General features: G+C 48.4%; 1 protein-coding gene across 1 annotated transcript in view; it reads right to left on the minus strand.

The window, feature by feature from the left end:
* EDA (ectodysplasin A) overlaps positions 1-17,642 on the minus strand; it is a 60,735-nt gene that overhangs the window by 25,924 nt on the left and 17,169 nt on the right. The gene's annotated exons all lie outside the window — the stretch shown is intronic.

Raw genomic sequence — 17,642 nt, forward strand, 5'->3', positions numbered from 1 at the left:
GACGCGACAATTCCTAATTCTTCTCTGCAAAACTTGCTCAATCCTGGAGCTCTTCCTCCAGCATTACTCACTGCCAGTAAGTTTTTCCTCTCTCAAGCTTTTCTCTGCAAGCCTCATTAGCTACTGAGATTCAAAGGTCTTCAGGGACCTTTAAATCCAACCCAATATACCACATAAATTAACACTTTAAACCTACAGCAACATTTGTAACATGAGATTTGCCAAGGGGCAAAATTTTATGTAGCGACCTCTTATTCAGGAAAAAAATGCTGCTGCCTTTAACAAATCAACATCTCGACCCAGAAATTGGAATTCGGGGTTAGAAACCAGAATCCCAGCTAACCCCGGGTGTGGCAGCTCATCACCAGCAGCATTTTCCTGTTATTTCCACTTCATAAAAAAGGGAAGTCAAAGATCAATTAGGGACCAAACACCTTCTGTGTGTTACTGCATCCAACAGCCAGGGCTGCTCTGACCAGGATGGGGTTTTCTTGCTGAAGAAACCAAATGTGGTTATTTAGGCTGTAAACACACAGCAAAACAAAAACACAGCCCAAGACAAAAACCAGGAGGCTTCAAAAAGCAGCCCCAAAGGTTATCGAGCTCATCATTGTTCTGAGAACAAAACCAGGGGCATCAAAAGCATCTTTGAAAGAGCAGAGAAGAACAAACACCTCCCCTGAATTGCCGGGCTCGTTAAGCTCCAGCTCATAAAAGTCCCTATCAAGAGCAATAATCGCAAAAAGCCCCGGGCTTTTCACAAGCCCCAGGGCTCTCCCCTCCCCTCGAATTCCCAAGGTGTTTCCCAAGCACAGCTCCCCTCCCAACCTCAGCATCCCAGGCCTTCACTCAGATTTTACATCTGCATTTCGCTTTACTCCAACAAGCTCGGGTGCAGTCTCACAAACGGAAATGTTTGGAAACCCTTTAGTTCCCAAAGGAGAACCCCCAAAGCGTTTCTCAGATTCCCAAACTGTTGCTACTTCCTTCTGCCCCCGTGCAGGCAGGTCTGCAAAATTCCTGGGTGTTTGTCATTGCAATGATGAATGGCTGAAAGGACCCCAAAACGCTGTGGGATAACCTGGGATCAGCTTCCCAAAGCCTCACTTTACACATCTCTAAAAAGCAATGATGAATAAAACTTATCAGCCAGAGGAAGGCCAGGTAAGAGAGTCTGATGGACAACTGAAGGCTCTCGTTTACAACGAGGAGTAAAGGGTGAGAACAATTCCCAAAGCTCCACATTCCCAAAGCTCCCACATCCCACTGCACCGCCCCAGGGGTGGAACACTGGAGCAGGATGCTCCTGCAGGCACCCCCAGCACCTTTCCTGACACACCAGAGCAGGGCCAGGGATGAGAACAAGTGAATTTCTCTTTAAACCCCTATTTAACTCACGTTGAGACACTGCAGAACTAATTGAAGGAACAAATTGCATTATAATTCAGGTTAAAGTGTCAATGAAATTCTCAGCATGGCTTTGGAATGCTGTTGTTGCCTGCATCATTACTGAGTTTTACAGAACAGGGTGAAATAGAGGCTGCTCCTCCAGGCTGAACAGGTTTTAATCTGATGTCACTTGTCACTGACCACTCAGAAAAACACTAAATTTTGGCTAAAAGTAATCTGTCCATTAAACTCGGTATTTTTAGTCAGAGAGAGAAATGACAGTGGGGGTGAATGACTGAATCACATATTTAACTTAGGAAACAAACTCATAAAAGCAGCTTGTGACACTAACTGTGAACAGAGCAGCTGCAGCTTTGGGACAACTCCCAGGAAACCATTTTTTCCAGGAGCAGTGACACACCAGCCTGGGAATGGACACAAGCAGAGAGAGGGGCTATCCCCAGGGTGTACCTTCCACAGTGCCTTGAATTATGCAAATAACGGCACTGACCCTCCAGTGACTGGCACGGGGGGCTCAGGGGTCAGGGATGGAGGGAATGCTCAGACCCCTGGGAAGGTCAGGGGCAGGGAAAGGGTGACCAAGCCTCTTGCAGCCATCTGAGTCCCCAAAGGCCAAGTCCCTCTCCGGGGACTCAAGGGCTCTGTTGTTCCAGGGCTGCAGCTGCCAAGGCTCAGGGGATGAAGGGCCTGTCTGTGTCTGCCTGGGAATCGTGGCCAGCACCACTTGGATGCTTTTTCCATTCACTAACCCCTGATATATCAGTAATACATTGGGAAGAAATTCCTCCCTGTGAAGCCCTGGCACAGAGAAGCTGTGGCTGCCCCTGGAAGTGTTCAAAGGCCAGGTTGGATGGGGTTTGGAGCAACCTGGGCTAGTGGAAGGTGTCCTTGCCCAAGAACAAAATCATCTTGAAGGCTCCTTCCTTCCTCTGCATCAACCCTGGGCTCATGGGGCTGTGCCACCTTCTGGGCAATTCTGAAAGGAATTCTTACCTAGTCCATGATTTCACTGAAACTCCTCATCCTCAAAGTCATGGAGAGCTGATTCTCTCAGCCTGTGCACTTCTAGAGCCAGAGAATTTTTCAGGAGTCAAGCACACACAGCTTCTTTTTTGGGAGCAGGTATTTTCCCTGCACAGTCTAAACAATCCCCATTTCCCTCCTCCTCCAACCTAAAGCCCTCAAATCACCTTTAATTTTAGAAACACCGTAGGTTTAATTAAGAGAATCACTATAGGATGCAAAAAGGTCAAAAAGCCAACACAGGAAAAATCCCAGGGGAAGGCATTCCTCAAAATAACCTGGGAAACAATAGCACAGGCACCGCTCGCCAGAGGGAATCGGATCTGCCTCGGTTTCTCTGGGCAAAATAAAGCAAAACAAAGGCACACAGAGCTGGTTTTCCCTGCAGAACCTGCCTGGGAAACACTGGACAAAGCTGCTGGAGGATGGATGTCAAGGGAGCACAGTGAGAACTCCCAAAATAACTCAAACCCATTTGTAGGATGGACATTCCACACTCCACGCAAGTAGGGGTAAAGAAAGGTATCATCATTTTCCATAAAATAAAATATTATTTGTCTTGTCATTCCAGGCCCTTGTTAAAAGTCTCTTGAAGAGCCTCTGGACACCAAGGGAATGTATTTCCAATGGTCAAACAGCTTCAAAGGAAGAAAAGTGGAAAAATATAACCCAACCCATATAATTATGCACAAAGGGTGGATTTTTCCTTAGGCTAAGTTGGTAGGAAGGAAAAGTGTCTTCTTCCTGCAGAAGGGAAAGACACCCAAACGTCCAGGTGTATAAGGCCTTTTGGGTGAAAAGTGAAAAAACCCCAAAGATTTTCTGCCTCCAATGGCTCCCAGTTCCTCCTGACAAAACAAGTCCAGCAAAGATGCCATCGAGAAACCCAGAGCTCAATGTCTTAAAGCACCTGAGAGAAAAAAACATGAACTCACCCTCTTGCACGAGTGTTTAACAGGATTGTTACAGTCAAATTCCCTCTTTCTTTGCAGTTTTGGGAGATCAGCAGTGTGAGGAGCCTAAGAACCAGCCCAGGCTCTGCAGCAGCATTCTCTGCAAGCAATATTGTTGTTTTTCTGGTGCTCTCAAGTTCAGCCTGTGGTTCAGAGGAGCAGCTACTTGAATATCAGCCCCATTGTCCTCCAGAACTTTCCCTCTGGTTACACGTGGTGCAAAAAAAAAAAAAAATCAAGCAGATAATTTATATTCCACCAGCCCAGAAAGAAGCTCAGGGAGTAGCTTTGCTTTATTGAAAAGAAACCCCATTCAACATATTTTAAGAATTGTTTTTGTCATCATTTCTTTCTCCTCATAAAAATGCAAGGAGCAAACGAGGGAACAATTCCCATTTCAACATGACAGAACTCCGACACCGTGTCTTGTCTGCAGGACAAGCCACAGCCCTGCCTGCCAAACTCGTGGGATGTGATCAATACCATGAGAGGGAGGAGCAGAGATGGAGAGGGCAGGGATGGCACAAGCTCCACCACACACCTTCCTCCCCAAACCTGGCACTCCCAGCTGGCTGTGGGAATCCTCTGGAGCAGCCTCCACACCATAACAAACCCCTTCCCTCAGCTTTTTCTGTGTGAAGCTCCAGTTTGGTCCTCACCTCCCAATGCCCAGAACTCCTCTGGTGCCTGTTGCTTCATCTCTGTCATCCTTCCCTCCCAATGCCAGCCACATTCCTGCTCTTTCCAGCTGTTCATCCTGAAGCCCAAGATCCCAGAGGCACAATCCTTCACCCTGGAGTTGATACAGAATCCCAATTCCTCCTCATTCCAATCTGCACTCAAAGGTCCTCAATGAGGTTTTCAGACACAACAGGGAACTTCAAAAGCATTTTCCACCCAGAGCTGTTCTATAATCCCAAAACAGCAGCAATGCTAAGGAGTTTATCCAGGTGGGAAGTTTGGCTGGGAGAAGGGATTGAGCTCTGGTCCAGGCAGGAGCTGTAACAGCAGAGCCACCTCCCTCCCAGCACTCATGAGGAGCTTCACAAAAATGACAGCCAAGGAGTCGAGGGAGTATCTGACCACGAGAAAACAGGAATTACCTTGGATTTGGAGATGGACCATGGAATGCCATGGATTGGGAGCACAGCACCTGCCAGCAGGCAGGAACCCCCATCTCAGCACATCTATACCCTGAACATGCCAGGGTGCTTTTGGGAACGGGATTTGAGATGCTGCCAAGGTGCTGAGCACCCCGTCCTTGGATCAAAAGCCTGTCCTAAGGATTGTGCAATCCAAATTTGGAGAAGGTCAGGGAATGACACTCTGGGTCTTCCAAGCACTCCAGGAACAGGCACTGACTGGAGACCAACAAAAGAAGAGGGAGCAGGTTTTCCAAGCAGGTTTTCCCAAGCTTTTATTGGGATTTTACCTTCATTACCCAGGAAAGCCACTGTGTTTTGCAGGACAGAATTCTAAATCCAACTGCCAGCTCTCAGTCCAGGCCAAAGCAATGGACACAGGGAATGAATTGCCATCAGGATAATTAATACACTTTATAAACTTCTCTTCAGAACCAAACCCTGCCTAAAACCTTCCCTCTCCCTTCCTTCTTTCCATGTGGAACTGGGCTTTAAGCAGACTTAAGACAGCAGCAATCACATCCTGCAACTCCAAGTCCAAACTGGAATTTCCTCCTTTCCTCTAACCCAAACCTCCCTCAACTCACTCAGCTTAGTTCAATAAGCAATGTTCCAAATATTTACACTTCCACCACTGATCCAACTGAACACACCACTTGATTTTTGCTTTCAATCAGCTCAGGGAACCTGGAGCAGGTAAGCCTGGCAGGTAAGGACACGGCAGAGGCAGCAGGCAGGTGGATTTGCTCCTCATGGGAGGAGTGAAGTGTAACATTGGAAAAGGAAGGTTCCAGCACTCCTTCAGCACAGGGAGAATGTGGAAACACTCAGAAATACTTTCTGTACTAAACCTGCACAGAAAATTGGTTTCAGCACAAAATGGAACCAGGTCCACAGTCTGAATCCCTGGATCCCACACACCCCACGACTTTCCCTGACTGTAGGAGCAGCTCAATCACTAAACTTGACTCCAAATCAGCACCACCTCAAGCCTGGAAGATCATGATTTGTTCAACAAGGCTGTTTGTCCACGCACTTGTCTAAGACACCTTTCCTTGGAGCTGGAGGAGGGCTTTGATGAAGGGACAATATCATGGAAATGGACACAGCTCCAGCTGAGCGATGGCTGAGGCTTCCCAATCCTTACACCTGCTGGCACTGAAGGGAAAGCTCAAACACAACCCAGATGTGAGGAGAACAAGGTCAAAGCTGAGTTTAACACTGCACATGAAGACACCTGCAGTGAATTTTTTACTGGTAGCAGGAGTAAGAGATTCCTGCTGCAGGCTCCGGGTCCGGCACAGCAGAGCCACGGGAAGTTCCTTGCTGGGAACAGGCTAAACGCTGAGAGGGATCAATGTCAGCAAGGTAAGGAACTTAAATCAGTTCCTTTTGCCTCCCAAGGAAATCAAATTTAGCTGTGAAGCAGCGCCAGGCAGGGATCTGCTGTCTATTAGCAGGAATTCTCAGTTTTTCACATTTTAATTAGCTTTTGTAGCCCTTTTCAGGCCCATTTTCAGCCAGCTGGGCTACGCCCCCCTCCAGATGGAGGTCATGGGTTCTTCTCCTTCATTCCAACAGCAATTCCTTCCTTATTTGAGCAGTTAGATTCCCAAAATATTCATGCATTTTATAAAACACAGCACACACTCGATTTGGGGGAACCCAACCCTCAGCAATTCCATATCAGCCATAGATCCTTTCTCCAGCTGCACCATTGCTCTTGCTCCTCATGACTTGGAGCTTCTCCAGCACATCCAGGACAACATGAGGTCAACAGCAGAATCCTCCTCAAGCCAGAATCCCTCTTAAAAATATTCCCCAAATCAGGAGCTGCTCCAGCAAAGAACTCCAGGGCCCTACTGCTTCCCTTGGAGCACCTCTGCTCCCTGCAAAATGAAGAACTGGGCTCTCTCCAGCCTGAAACCACCCTTGGGGCTCCTCCTTGGGCGAAAAATTCCTTTTGCCAGGTTTGAAAACACTTTTAGGAATACCTGGAAGGCCCTGCTAGTCATGGCAGGGACTCAATTGCTTCCACAGCCAACATAACACACACCATGACATGCACAGGGACCATGCCCAGAGGATGCTTTGGATCATTTCCACTGAAGGTGCTTCTCTGCCATCCAGCTCCTTCAACTGCCACCAATTCCAGATGTTTCTCAAGAGACAGGAGCACTGAAATCCCCACATCTGGGAAGAGCAGCCGGTTCAATGCACAGTCCCCTTTTTGAACCAATCTCCAAAGCACACAAACACTCCAGGTGACCAAGCCACCTCTTCCTGCAGGAGGTGACCAACCAGACCCTGCTCTGGAGCTTTCCATTGGGGATGTGGCTGCAGGACCCAAATTTTTCATTCCCTGGTATTTGGCTTTTTATCTCTATTCTACAGAACCCCGTTGCCTGAAGCGGGACCAGCTGCAGCAAGGAACTGGTTTGGATTCACTCATGGAGATGGATCCATATGGGAGAAAGTTACAGGAGAACATCTGACAGATGTTCCAGTCAGACACTGGAACTGATGAATTTCATTCTGCCCTTGCTCTCAGACAACCCCTCCTATCATTTTTTGGAGGGGAAATCTTCAAAAATCCTCATAATTTTTAAATCTTTCTGTTGTCTAGGTAATTGACTTGTTTAAGGAAGTGTCCAAGGCTAGGTTGGATGGGGCTTAGGGCATCCTGGTCTAGTGAAAGGTGTCCCTGCCCACGGAAAAGGGGTGGAATGAGATGAGTTTTGAGGCACCTTCCAGGCCAAACCATCCTGGGATTTCATAATTTCTATGATAAAGTTTTAAAAACATTTTCCCTTGCTCCATAACAAACCCATGACTTCCTGTCCGAGTTCATTTTTTTCCTTTTCAGCACAAGGGTTTTAAAATCCTCTTTTCTCAAGCTGAATGTTAAATTTGGCCTTTGGTGGGGATTAATTTTTATGACGTTTTATTGGAAGAAGAAAAACGGAAGGGAAGGAAACAGGAGGAGGGAATCAAGTAGTACAAACTGAATAGAATTAAAATGAAAACAAGTCTGCTGGAAATGCAACACCCACAAAATAATGTATCCATGAAATAGTGTGGATAAACAGCCCACTGCAGCAACAGGGAAATAATCCAATTATTACCCAGCCATCCACTTCAAGGGTGAATGTTTTAATGGTGATTCCCACACCTGCAGGGATGCATGGAATTGTGGTGGGAGACAGCGACTGCCTGGTTGATTCTACACAATAATCTGCTCAAATAAATTATGCTCTGTTGCCTAATTAATCAGATCCCCTGCAATTAACGTCAAGGAGCCAATGACCTCATGCAGACAGGATTAAGAGCTCTGCAAGGCTCCGTTCAGGGCACGGCCACGGGAACAAGTCCCCGCAGGGCAGGGCTGGGTGCAGGGCCAGAGATGCTCCTTCATGCAGGAATTGCAAAACTCCAGATCCTACAGGGACTCCTCGGAAGCCAACGGGACACAGCTTGGGAATGGGGGGAAGAGGGAATGTCTCCTCAAGCCCTGGATCCAGGGAGAACACCGAGGGGCTTCTCAGCACGTGGCACTGGAGAAGCTGCCTCCAGATAAACATCCTGCTTCCCAAAAGTTAGATTACAGAAACATAGAATGGCGTGGGCTGGAAGGGACCTTCATGACTATTTGGCCCACCTCTCTGCCATAGGCAGGGACACCTTCCACTATTCCAGGTTGTTCCAATCCTCATCCAACCAGGCCTTAAGTATTTCTAGGGTTGGGGCATCCACTTCCTCTCCAGGCACCCTATGCCAGGGGTGGTAAAAACCTCATTGTAAAAAAACTCAAATTCTGCTGCTGTTTAGTCCCCTCCTGGCCTGGACTCCCCTGCCTGTGTGAGCTCAGGAGCAGGAATTTTCTCCTCTGGAAGTGAGCAGCTCCCACAGCCATGGCCACCAAAACCACCTGCAAGAGGGGAAAACAACACCTCAGCACTTCTGGGATGGATCCTTCCAGAAGCAAACCTGTGGCAGCCTGACCCGCCTGCCAGCTGTGCCCTCTCCTCACCCTTGGAATGTGCTCTGGGATAAATGGGCAGCTGAGAGAGGCACACGGGATCCCTGCTGGCTCCATGGAGTGCCTGGAGCAGTGCCTTGGGATTGACTGGGCTGTGCACTGGGACAGCACAACCCTGAGCTAGGAGGGATGAGCTGAACCAGAAACACCACGATGTGCTGTAGAAACTCTGGGAAAAGGAGCTGGGAGGAGTTCAGGAATGTGAGCTTTCCACAGGCTGCTATCTCACAGCCGGTCCCAGCACCGCGCACGTCCCCGGCCGCTCTAGGCCCAGCTTTGGGGCTGCCAAACCCGGCTCCACTTGCTGCTGCAAGCACCAGACAGCTCCTAATCAGAACAACATTCCCCACTCCCTCTCCACATGGCAACAGCTCCGTTTTCCATCCAAACAACCCATCCCCAACCAAGCCCCCACGGCCCGGCCAGCGAGCGCGAGCAGCTGGCACAGCGCGAGCAAGTGGAATTCCACCATCCTCCCAGCAAACAAACCTCAACCACGGCACTCCCGGCTCTCTGGCTGCGGGTGGCAGCCCCAGAGCAGAGGCAGAGGTGTGAGTTTGTGCAAGCCAAGCCTTTCTGAGCCGGGCTTTGAAGTGCAGAGCCCGACTCACGTCTTCAAACAGCGCCCGAGGCTGCACAGCAGCATCGGCTCGGCGGCTCCCGCCATGCGCCGCAGCCCATCCAGATGTTTCCAGCCAGGCATCCAGGCCAGCTGCTGCACAGCTGCCTCGTGTCGGGCTGGGGCAGCTCTTGGGAGGGAGCAGCGCGAGCTCAACATCCCCTGTGACATCTCTTCTGACTTTGGGAGGCTGAAAGAAAAAGGTTTTGTGCTGCCTGAGCTTGTTTGGTGAGAGGAGTTGAAGTGAGGAGAGTAGTAAAGGATTTAATGTTTCAGCTCCTGGATGCTGCTCGTGCCTCTGCAGCAGCTGGTTCTCCTTCATATGGTAAAACTGAGGCACTGGGAGGTTAAAAAACCAGAAGGTTGAAAAAACTGGAAGTTAAAAAAAAAATTGAGCCAGAAAAAGAATTTCATGGACAGTTCTGTCCGTACCCAGTGGTCAAAATGAGGCTCAACGAGCTTGGGCTATTTGGAGCTGGCCAGCAGCTTTTGACCCTGGAAAAGAGACAATTCCAGCAGCAGAGGGTGGGGAATTCAAGGCCATAGGATCTCAGATTGGTTTGGGCTGGAGGGACCTTAAAGTTCATTGTGTTTTAGGGACTCCAGACCAGGTTGCTCCAAGCCCTGTCCAACCTGGCCTTGGACACTTCCAGGGATCCAGGGGCAGCCACAGCTGCTCTGGGCACCCTGTGCCAGGGCCTCACCATCCTCACAGCCAGAAATTCCTTCCCAATATCCCATCTAACCCTGCCCTCTGGCAGTGGGAAGCCATTCCCTGTCCAGGTCCCACTCCAAACTCACTCTCCAGTGTCCCACAAAACTCCAACAAACAACTTGGGGTGACACATGAGCTGGGGGGGGTCTCATCCAGGCACTCCACACACTCACCACTAACAGGAAATGCTGCTGTGGTAAAGGAAAATTAGGAAAACACCCCCCTCCTGCAACCAGGGACTATTTTCCTACTTCTCTGTGCGAGACAAGCAGTGACATCGCTTGGGGCTCAGCATAAGAAAAAAATAAAAAATACTGTTTACAGAGGGAATTTTGCAACCTCTCCAAATGTCATCCTGGGTCATATTTTGCCCATGATGGGGACACAAAACCTGAGGGAAACTCCAAAGGCTGTGGAGCCCCAGGGTGCTCCCTGTGGCTCCTGCCTGGACATGGAGAGGCATCACCACGTGCTGGAGAAGGACCCACAAACCTTCTGAAGGCTTGAAACTGAAGAAGGATGGAAAATGTTTAGCTTTTGCCAGGAAAAAGTATCAAATATATCCTCCTAGGATTTTTCAGACAGCTTGGTTTGGGTTTGTTTGTTGTATTATTTTGTTGTTTTTTTTTTTTTTTTCCTAAAGCTTAAACTGGTTTCCTAAATCATCCTGGACAGACAGGGACATCACACAATTCAATACCCAAACAAAGATGAGTCCACTGGTCAGCTTTTGCTACAAATTGAATGGATTGAACCCTATATTTGTCAATAACGACCAGCCATGCTGCCTGCAGAGCACCAGAAGGTCAAGGGCAGGATCTGGCTAAAATCCCATTCCTGAGGAGCAACAACACCAGGGACCAGCTGGAACCACCACTGTGGGATTCCCCTGGAGTGATCAGGCTCAGGATATTTTATTCTCCTGACCCCTGGGATCAGCCAAGCTGGGAAAGGCTCCCACAAAACAGCTCTGAACGAGAGGGGTATTTTACCATAACCTAAAATAAACAAAAGCAGAGGAGAGAGAAGAGATGCTGCTGGGAACTACAAAGGGGAACTGTAAACACAACAGCAGATAAAGCAGATGGATGTTTGAAACAACCATTTGCACTGGAGAAAACACATGGGATCCGTCCCCAAGCCCGCAGGGAATGAATTTACTGCAGCCAGAAACCACGTGCTGCAGTCAAATTTCCATTTATAACCATTACCTGCTAAGCCTGAAAAACCCACAAATAAAATCCAGGGCAGCAGAAATTTGTAACATTGCAACAGGAAAAACCAAATGACTGAGGATCCCATATGGAGGGAAGGATACTGGGAATGCTGCTGCAGGGAGCTCGGGGTGCCCAAGGGCAGAAATGCATCTGGTGGTTTTAATTCCCAGAGAATTCGGACATCCAGCACCCAAAGGAGAGGGAAATGCTTGGTCTGGATCACATCAGCCTCAGTTCTGACTCTCTTTCTTTCCTCCAGCAGAGAAAACAATTTGATTTTTATTATTAGCCTGGAGAGGTGCAGGGTGGAGGTGGGAAGTGAGTGAGCAGAGCAGGAACCAGCCTCTGGTGAGAGATCTTCTGGAAGTAGCAAAGCAAAAAAACCACCAATAAAACAGGCTTATAAAGTGGATTATTTGGGAATGACACCACCATTTAACAATGGTGTTTTGGTAGCAGCTCCCACTCCCCCGGAAGCACCTTCACCTTAAAATTAAATTTTTAAATTTAATTAATTAAAGCACAGCCAGAGAGGCAGGAGGAGAAGGTATTGCTTTGGATCACAGTCAAATAACAGATGCACACACTGGACTAATTGAGACACACTTGGCACTACTGCAATGTGCCAGACTCCCAAAAAAGCCCATCCCTCACTTCTCTTTGCTCTGCCTACACATGGCAGATCCTCACACAGGGCTGGGATTAAAGGGGGAACATTTCACCAGTGCTGGGAAAGGATCCTGAGGTACATGTGTGATCCTAGAGAAATTCAGGGAATTAATGAGCAGCCTCCCCTGATTCCCAGATGCTCCCATATATCACTGGACACGGACAGCATAGTCAGACAATTTTATGCAGCAGGGTCACCTTTCAAAAGGAGGAGCCACCCAAAGCCTCTTTCAACTTTTAGAGTCGAAGAAAAAAAGAGAAAAGGAGAAAGAACATCTGAAAAAGATGAAACCCCAGAATTACAAGGTGAAACCCCCCAAAATTCACCTCGCTGCTAAAAAAACAACTCCCCATGGCCTGAGTGTGCCTGCACCTCCTGAACCCGCTTCCTTGTGGGATGCCAAAAGAACTGTCAGTTCTGCATTCCCAGGGGAGAGCAGGGATTTCTGAACCAGCTGTGTGTGTGCAGACACAGCTCCAGCAGCAAGTCCCAACACCTTCCCCTCCGGCTCTGCTTTCTGGCCTCACCCACAGCCCGTCAGGGGCTCTTTGAGTGTTGACAAATCCTGTTCTGCACAACTCCCCACAACGGGAAGCAACAAAAGGCTGGGCTGTGTTCCTGTGGATTAGCTGCTCTCATCCCTCTAGCCAGGAGCTGTGCCTGTTCCGGGCATCCATCAGGATAATTCCTCAGCCAGGCATTAGGCAGAAAAGCCAGGGAAAGGCAGCAACAGCCACGACAAACAGCACTCCACGAGAGGCACCAGGAGAACAAAAGTGATCTTCAAGTATTCAGGTACAGCCTCAAGCTGTGCCAGAGGAGGTGCAGGGTGGATAGCAGGAGGAATTTTGGAAAGGGTGGTCAGGCATTGGAAGGGGTTTGGAGTGCCCATCCCTGGAGGTGTCCAAGGAATGCCTGGATATGGCAGTCAGTGCTCTGGGCTGGGTGACAATGTGGTCCCAGGTTGGACTGGATGACCTTGGAGGGCTTTTCCAACCTCAGTGATTGTGTGTGATGTTGTGAAGTGAAAGAGCAGCACTTCCTGCAAGCAGAACATTCCAGGCAGGGAATGTGAGAGCAGGCAGCAGTGGAAGCTGCTCCTCTGCCCTTTTCCTTGTTCAGCACCTCCAGCATCTTTCCTGAACCCTCAGCTAAAGCTCCATCCGTGTTCCTTCCCAATATCCCACCTAACCCTGCTCTCTGGCAGTGGGAAGCCATTCCCTGTCCAGGTCCCACTCCAAAGTCACTCTCCAGTGTCCCACAAAACTCCAGCACATAATTTGGGGTGACACATGAGCTGGGGGAGGGTCGTCTCCTCTTGACACCAATGCCAGCTCCTATCTTTTAGCAGCAGTTTTTCACTGACAAGCAGATTTTGAGACACCTCACGTGGCACTGGATTCTTTCCACCAATTCTCAGGGAACTCAGCTCCTCCTGGTCACAACCAGACCAGGAAAACTCTGGCCCAGGGACAAGGAAAATGTACTGGCACAACCTGGGTCACAAACACTCAAAGCTCAGAGCACAAGATCATGTCTATGAAGAATCCCAGAATCCCAGACTGGTTTGGGCTGGGAGGGAAATTAAAGTTCATCCAGTTCCACACTCTGCCATGGGCAGGACACCTTCCACAAGCCCAGGTTGCCCCAAGCTTTATCCAACGTGGCCTTGGACACTTTCAGGGACAGGGCAGCCACAGCCCCTGTGGCCCTGTGTCCATGGAGATGTCCATGGGCTAAGGATGGACAGTGTCCCTACCCAAAAATCCAATGTATGTGCACAATATAGAAATATCAATGCAAATGTGAACAGCAGCCTCTTTACCAACACTTCCCCAAAACGGGTATAAAACCAGTATAAAACCAGTTCCCACCCAGAGCAAGGCTCCACTTTCCCATCAGCAACACACACAAGCTCCCAACACAAACACAACCAGATCTGAGGCCATCACTCAAGCCTGGCTGATGAATAATGTTGGGAATAATCCCTTTAATAGCAGCTCTGCTCCCCATTTCCCTCCTGTCCCTGCCCAGACACGCTCCCAGGCTGAGCTGCTCCCCCGGGCTCTGACGTGGAGACACAGAATCCCACACTCACAGGATGGTTTGGGGTGAGAGGGACCCGTTTGGGGTCACCTTTGTCACAGGGCACATCACCTGACCACGGATAGCAAGCCAAAACTTCAGTCTCCATTGCCTGAGCCAAAAAACCTCACCCCAACCCTCCCCCCCAAATTCCAACAACGTCATTCCCAATGTGTCATTTCCAAAGAAAAAGAGAAGCCAGAGGAACTGACAGTAAATAAAAGGAGAATCTGTTCTTAAAAAACATTGCTAGAAAAAACAATTTTCAAATTCAAGTCCTGTGCCTCCAACGTGTAACAGCAGCTTATCATGTTACCAAAACCCTCTAATTTGAAATGAAAAAACCCTAAACCACACAATTATCAAACTGCTGGCATTAAATTCTGTGTCTTCCCTAATTTCACAACTTTCCTTTGTTAATCACTGATTAACACTGCAAACCCCAGGAAAGGGCCCTACCTGGCCCTTTGCACTACAAAGCAACTGAGAAAAGAGGGAAAAGGCTTTATTCCTGCTAGAATCTCCAGTTTGGGCATGACAAATCCCTCCTAAACCAGAAAAGTGTGCTCTTAGCAGGTGCTGGCACAGCAAGATGCTCCTTCTTCCCAGTTTATCCCAAAGTCAAACAACTCATGCTAAATTAATTCTTATTTACTGTAGAGCCAATGCTCAGAACCTGCAGCACTCAGTGGATGAAGGGCTGGATTTCTGCTGGCAAACCAATCCACATAATCATATAGAGAATAAAAATAGACCTAAACAAGACATAAATCTCATGAATACTTGAACTTTTAGAGGTTTAGTTGGGAAAGAGTGAGAAGCAACCAGTGGAGCAATAGGAGGCACAGGTAAAAATAAAAATGCTTCAACAGAGAGAATAAACCAACTTGTAGAACTCTGTGCTGCAGCAACAGAAATTAATTAAGTAATCTTAGTTTGTGCAGGATCTGGCCAAGTAACTGTGATTTCCAGCACTGCTCTTTAAGGTGTTGGTGCATGCCGGTTTTATTTCTTTTTAAAAGTTGCTTTTAGTTCACTTTTCTCAGTTTTCCCACGTACTCTACAGACACAGGTCCTTGGTAGTGATTTTCACCCTCATCCAGGAGGGATTTCAAGAGGAAATCAAGGAGGTGAAGCCATTAGAAGTTTATCAAACTGCCCAGGAGCTGGCAGAGACCTGAAGCTTTCAATCTGCTCCTTCATCACCCCAATTTTCATGCCATAAACCTTTGGGACAGACCTTTTTAATCTTCAAAACCCAACCAGTTGAGGAATATCTTCTACAGCAACGTCTCACTGAGGAAATTTTGGACAAATTGGAATGCAGAGCATGAACCTGTGGATAACCCTCCAAACCCCAACTTGGCATCTCAAAGATCCAGGGAGAGGCACAGATGTGCTGAACTCTCCCTGTTTCTTTTTTGACTACCAGAATTCCTGCTGGACCAGCTCCTGAGATGCCACAGGCTGTAAATCCTGGCAGCCCAAACCCCAGGGAACATGTGCTCCCCCCCACTAATGTCTCCAGCAGCTCAATCCCAGCTCCTGCACCACTCCAAGCCTTGCTCCCAGACGCTACAAATTAGTTCTGACTATACAAATCCCAGCCATAACACTAAACCCAAAATTCCAAACAATAGAAGGGAATCTAACCCTCATCCAGAGACCATTTGCTGCTCACAATATATTTTTTTATAACGTTTGCCACATAAATCAGAGCAGAAGTGGCCTGGGTTTGATGACATCATTTGGGGGCGGACATGGTGATCCCTCTCTCAGTGCCATAAAAGACTTTTCCAGAGCCACCTTGCGTGCCCTGCAGCAGGAGGGGATGCACTGCCCCAGGAGAGCCTGGAAAATGCCTCCAGCCCCTCAGGAATGTCTGGGGGACAGCACAATTCCCATCCCTTCACCCAGATCAGCCTCAGGTTGATTTTCCAAACTATCACAGAACAATCCTGGGATGGGTCGGGTTGGAAGGATCTTAAAGCTCATCTCGTTCCACTCCTTCCCCACCTTCCACTACCCCAGTTTGCTCCAAAACCTGGTCCAACAGCCCTTGGACAATTCCAGGGAATAATCCCATCAGTATGCCTCCATCCCAACCCCTCAGTGCCTCCAAGAAAGTTTCCAGAGCACAGGAGAATGGAACAGATGGACAGTGGAGGCACCATCCTGCCTGCACGTGTGCTGCCAGCAGCACTGACACGGGATTTTGGGACGCCTCTCCCACCCAAAACAGTTGAGTTTCCCTTCAGCAGCCTCGTCCAAGAGAAATCCCAGCTTTCCCCCGAGCTGCTCCAGCAGTTTGGGATGCCTTTTTTTCATTAAACCCCTCCTTCCAAGTTGAGAGCTTTTCCTAAATTTAATTTGAGTGAATCACTTTCTTGCCAAAGGAAAAAAACAAATCAAAGGTTTATTCTGATGCTATTGAATTCAATGCCTGTAAATTTAATTTCTATCTGTACTTTTGTTTAAACATTTTATGGTGTTAATTACAACAAACCATGCAAATTAGGCTGCCAGTGGAATAAAAGGCCTGTTCTAACAGATAATAAATAGCTCTCAACCATAAGCTCATTAAGATGCTGTTGGAGTGCGTGCTCTGACTCCCAGGTTGAGATCAAAATCTGCATCCCAAAAACAGGAGGATCTTTGGGGCAGCACAAGCTGCTGGCACGGAATATTGCATTCTTTCCAAAGGAAGATCCTGGAACGAGAGGATGGGACTGAAATCCAAACCCTCCATGTCTGGTTTGGGGCTCCAACTGAGCTATTTTAAACAGGTACTACGAATCCTATGCATTATTCCTGCTTATCCGTGAGCATTTAAATGCCAAGCTTGGTGGAAATAAATTATTTCTTTGGTTGAATCATTGATATCCTCCAAGTCCTGCTGCCCTGACCCCTGTCCTTAAATCCACAGGGAAAACCAGAAGTGTCAGACACATTCCTTGCAGTCCCTGCAGAAGCTCAGCACCTTTCTGGTCTTCCACAAGGTTCCATTTTGACCACCCCAAAAGAGATTGGAGCCTAACATGGATCAAGGAGAGACAGGGGGGATGGAGAGATCTGAAATGGTTCTGTCTTTACAAAACCTGGGAGAGATTCCAAGGGCATGGAGTGAAGTTTTCCCTGCCAGCTGCAGGTCAGCCTCAGGAAACGCAGGATTTTGAGGATATCTGTTTGATCCTTCCCTTGTGATCCAAAAACCTGGGAGAGAGGAAGGTTTCCTGCCAGCACACTTGTGGGTCTGATAGGCTCTGCTGACATGGAGACAGAGAAGAATTATCACTTCAACCAGGAGCAGGTGATCTGCTGACAGGAATTCCAGCAGCCAAGGCTTCACAGGATCCTGGTGTATCCCAGGGAAAAAAAAGCTCAGCAGCTGTGGCACACAGACACCTGCACATCCCACAGGGATGTGGGAATGTCCTCCCACCCAAGGAGCAGCTCTGAGCTCTCACCCTGCAAGGAGATGGCAGCAGCCACAACCGGGGAGGGATGGGGAGATCTGGAAAGGAATGGAAGAGCAAGGAAAAGCTTTTCCTCACAGGGAATGTGAACAGCTTGGTCTGTGCTCTGGACCTCACCATCCTGAACTGGGATCCATCACCAAACTGGCCAAGCACCAAGATCCTGCCAGTGCTCCTTCCCTCCTGCCTTTTGGAAGGACACCAGTCCCAATGCCATGTGCAATTGTCCCCCTGATCCTCATGGGATGCAGCCTCAGCCTGAGGAATGTCCCTTTCCTCTGGGCTCATCCAGA

Source organism: Sturnus vulgaris, chromosome 14 (genome assembly GCF_052056855.1).
Source record: "Sturnus vulgaris isolate bStuVul1 chromosome 14, bStuVul1.hap1, whole genome shotgun sequence".
Taxonomy (NCBI): domain Eukaryota; kingdom Metazoa; phylum Chordata; class Aves; order Passeriformes; family Sturnidae; genus Sturnus; species Sturnus vulgaris.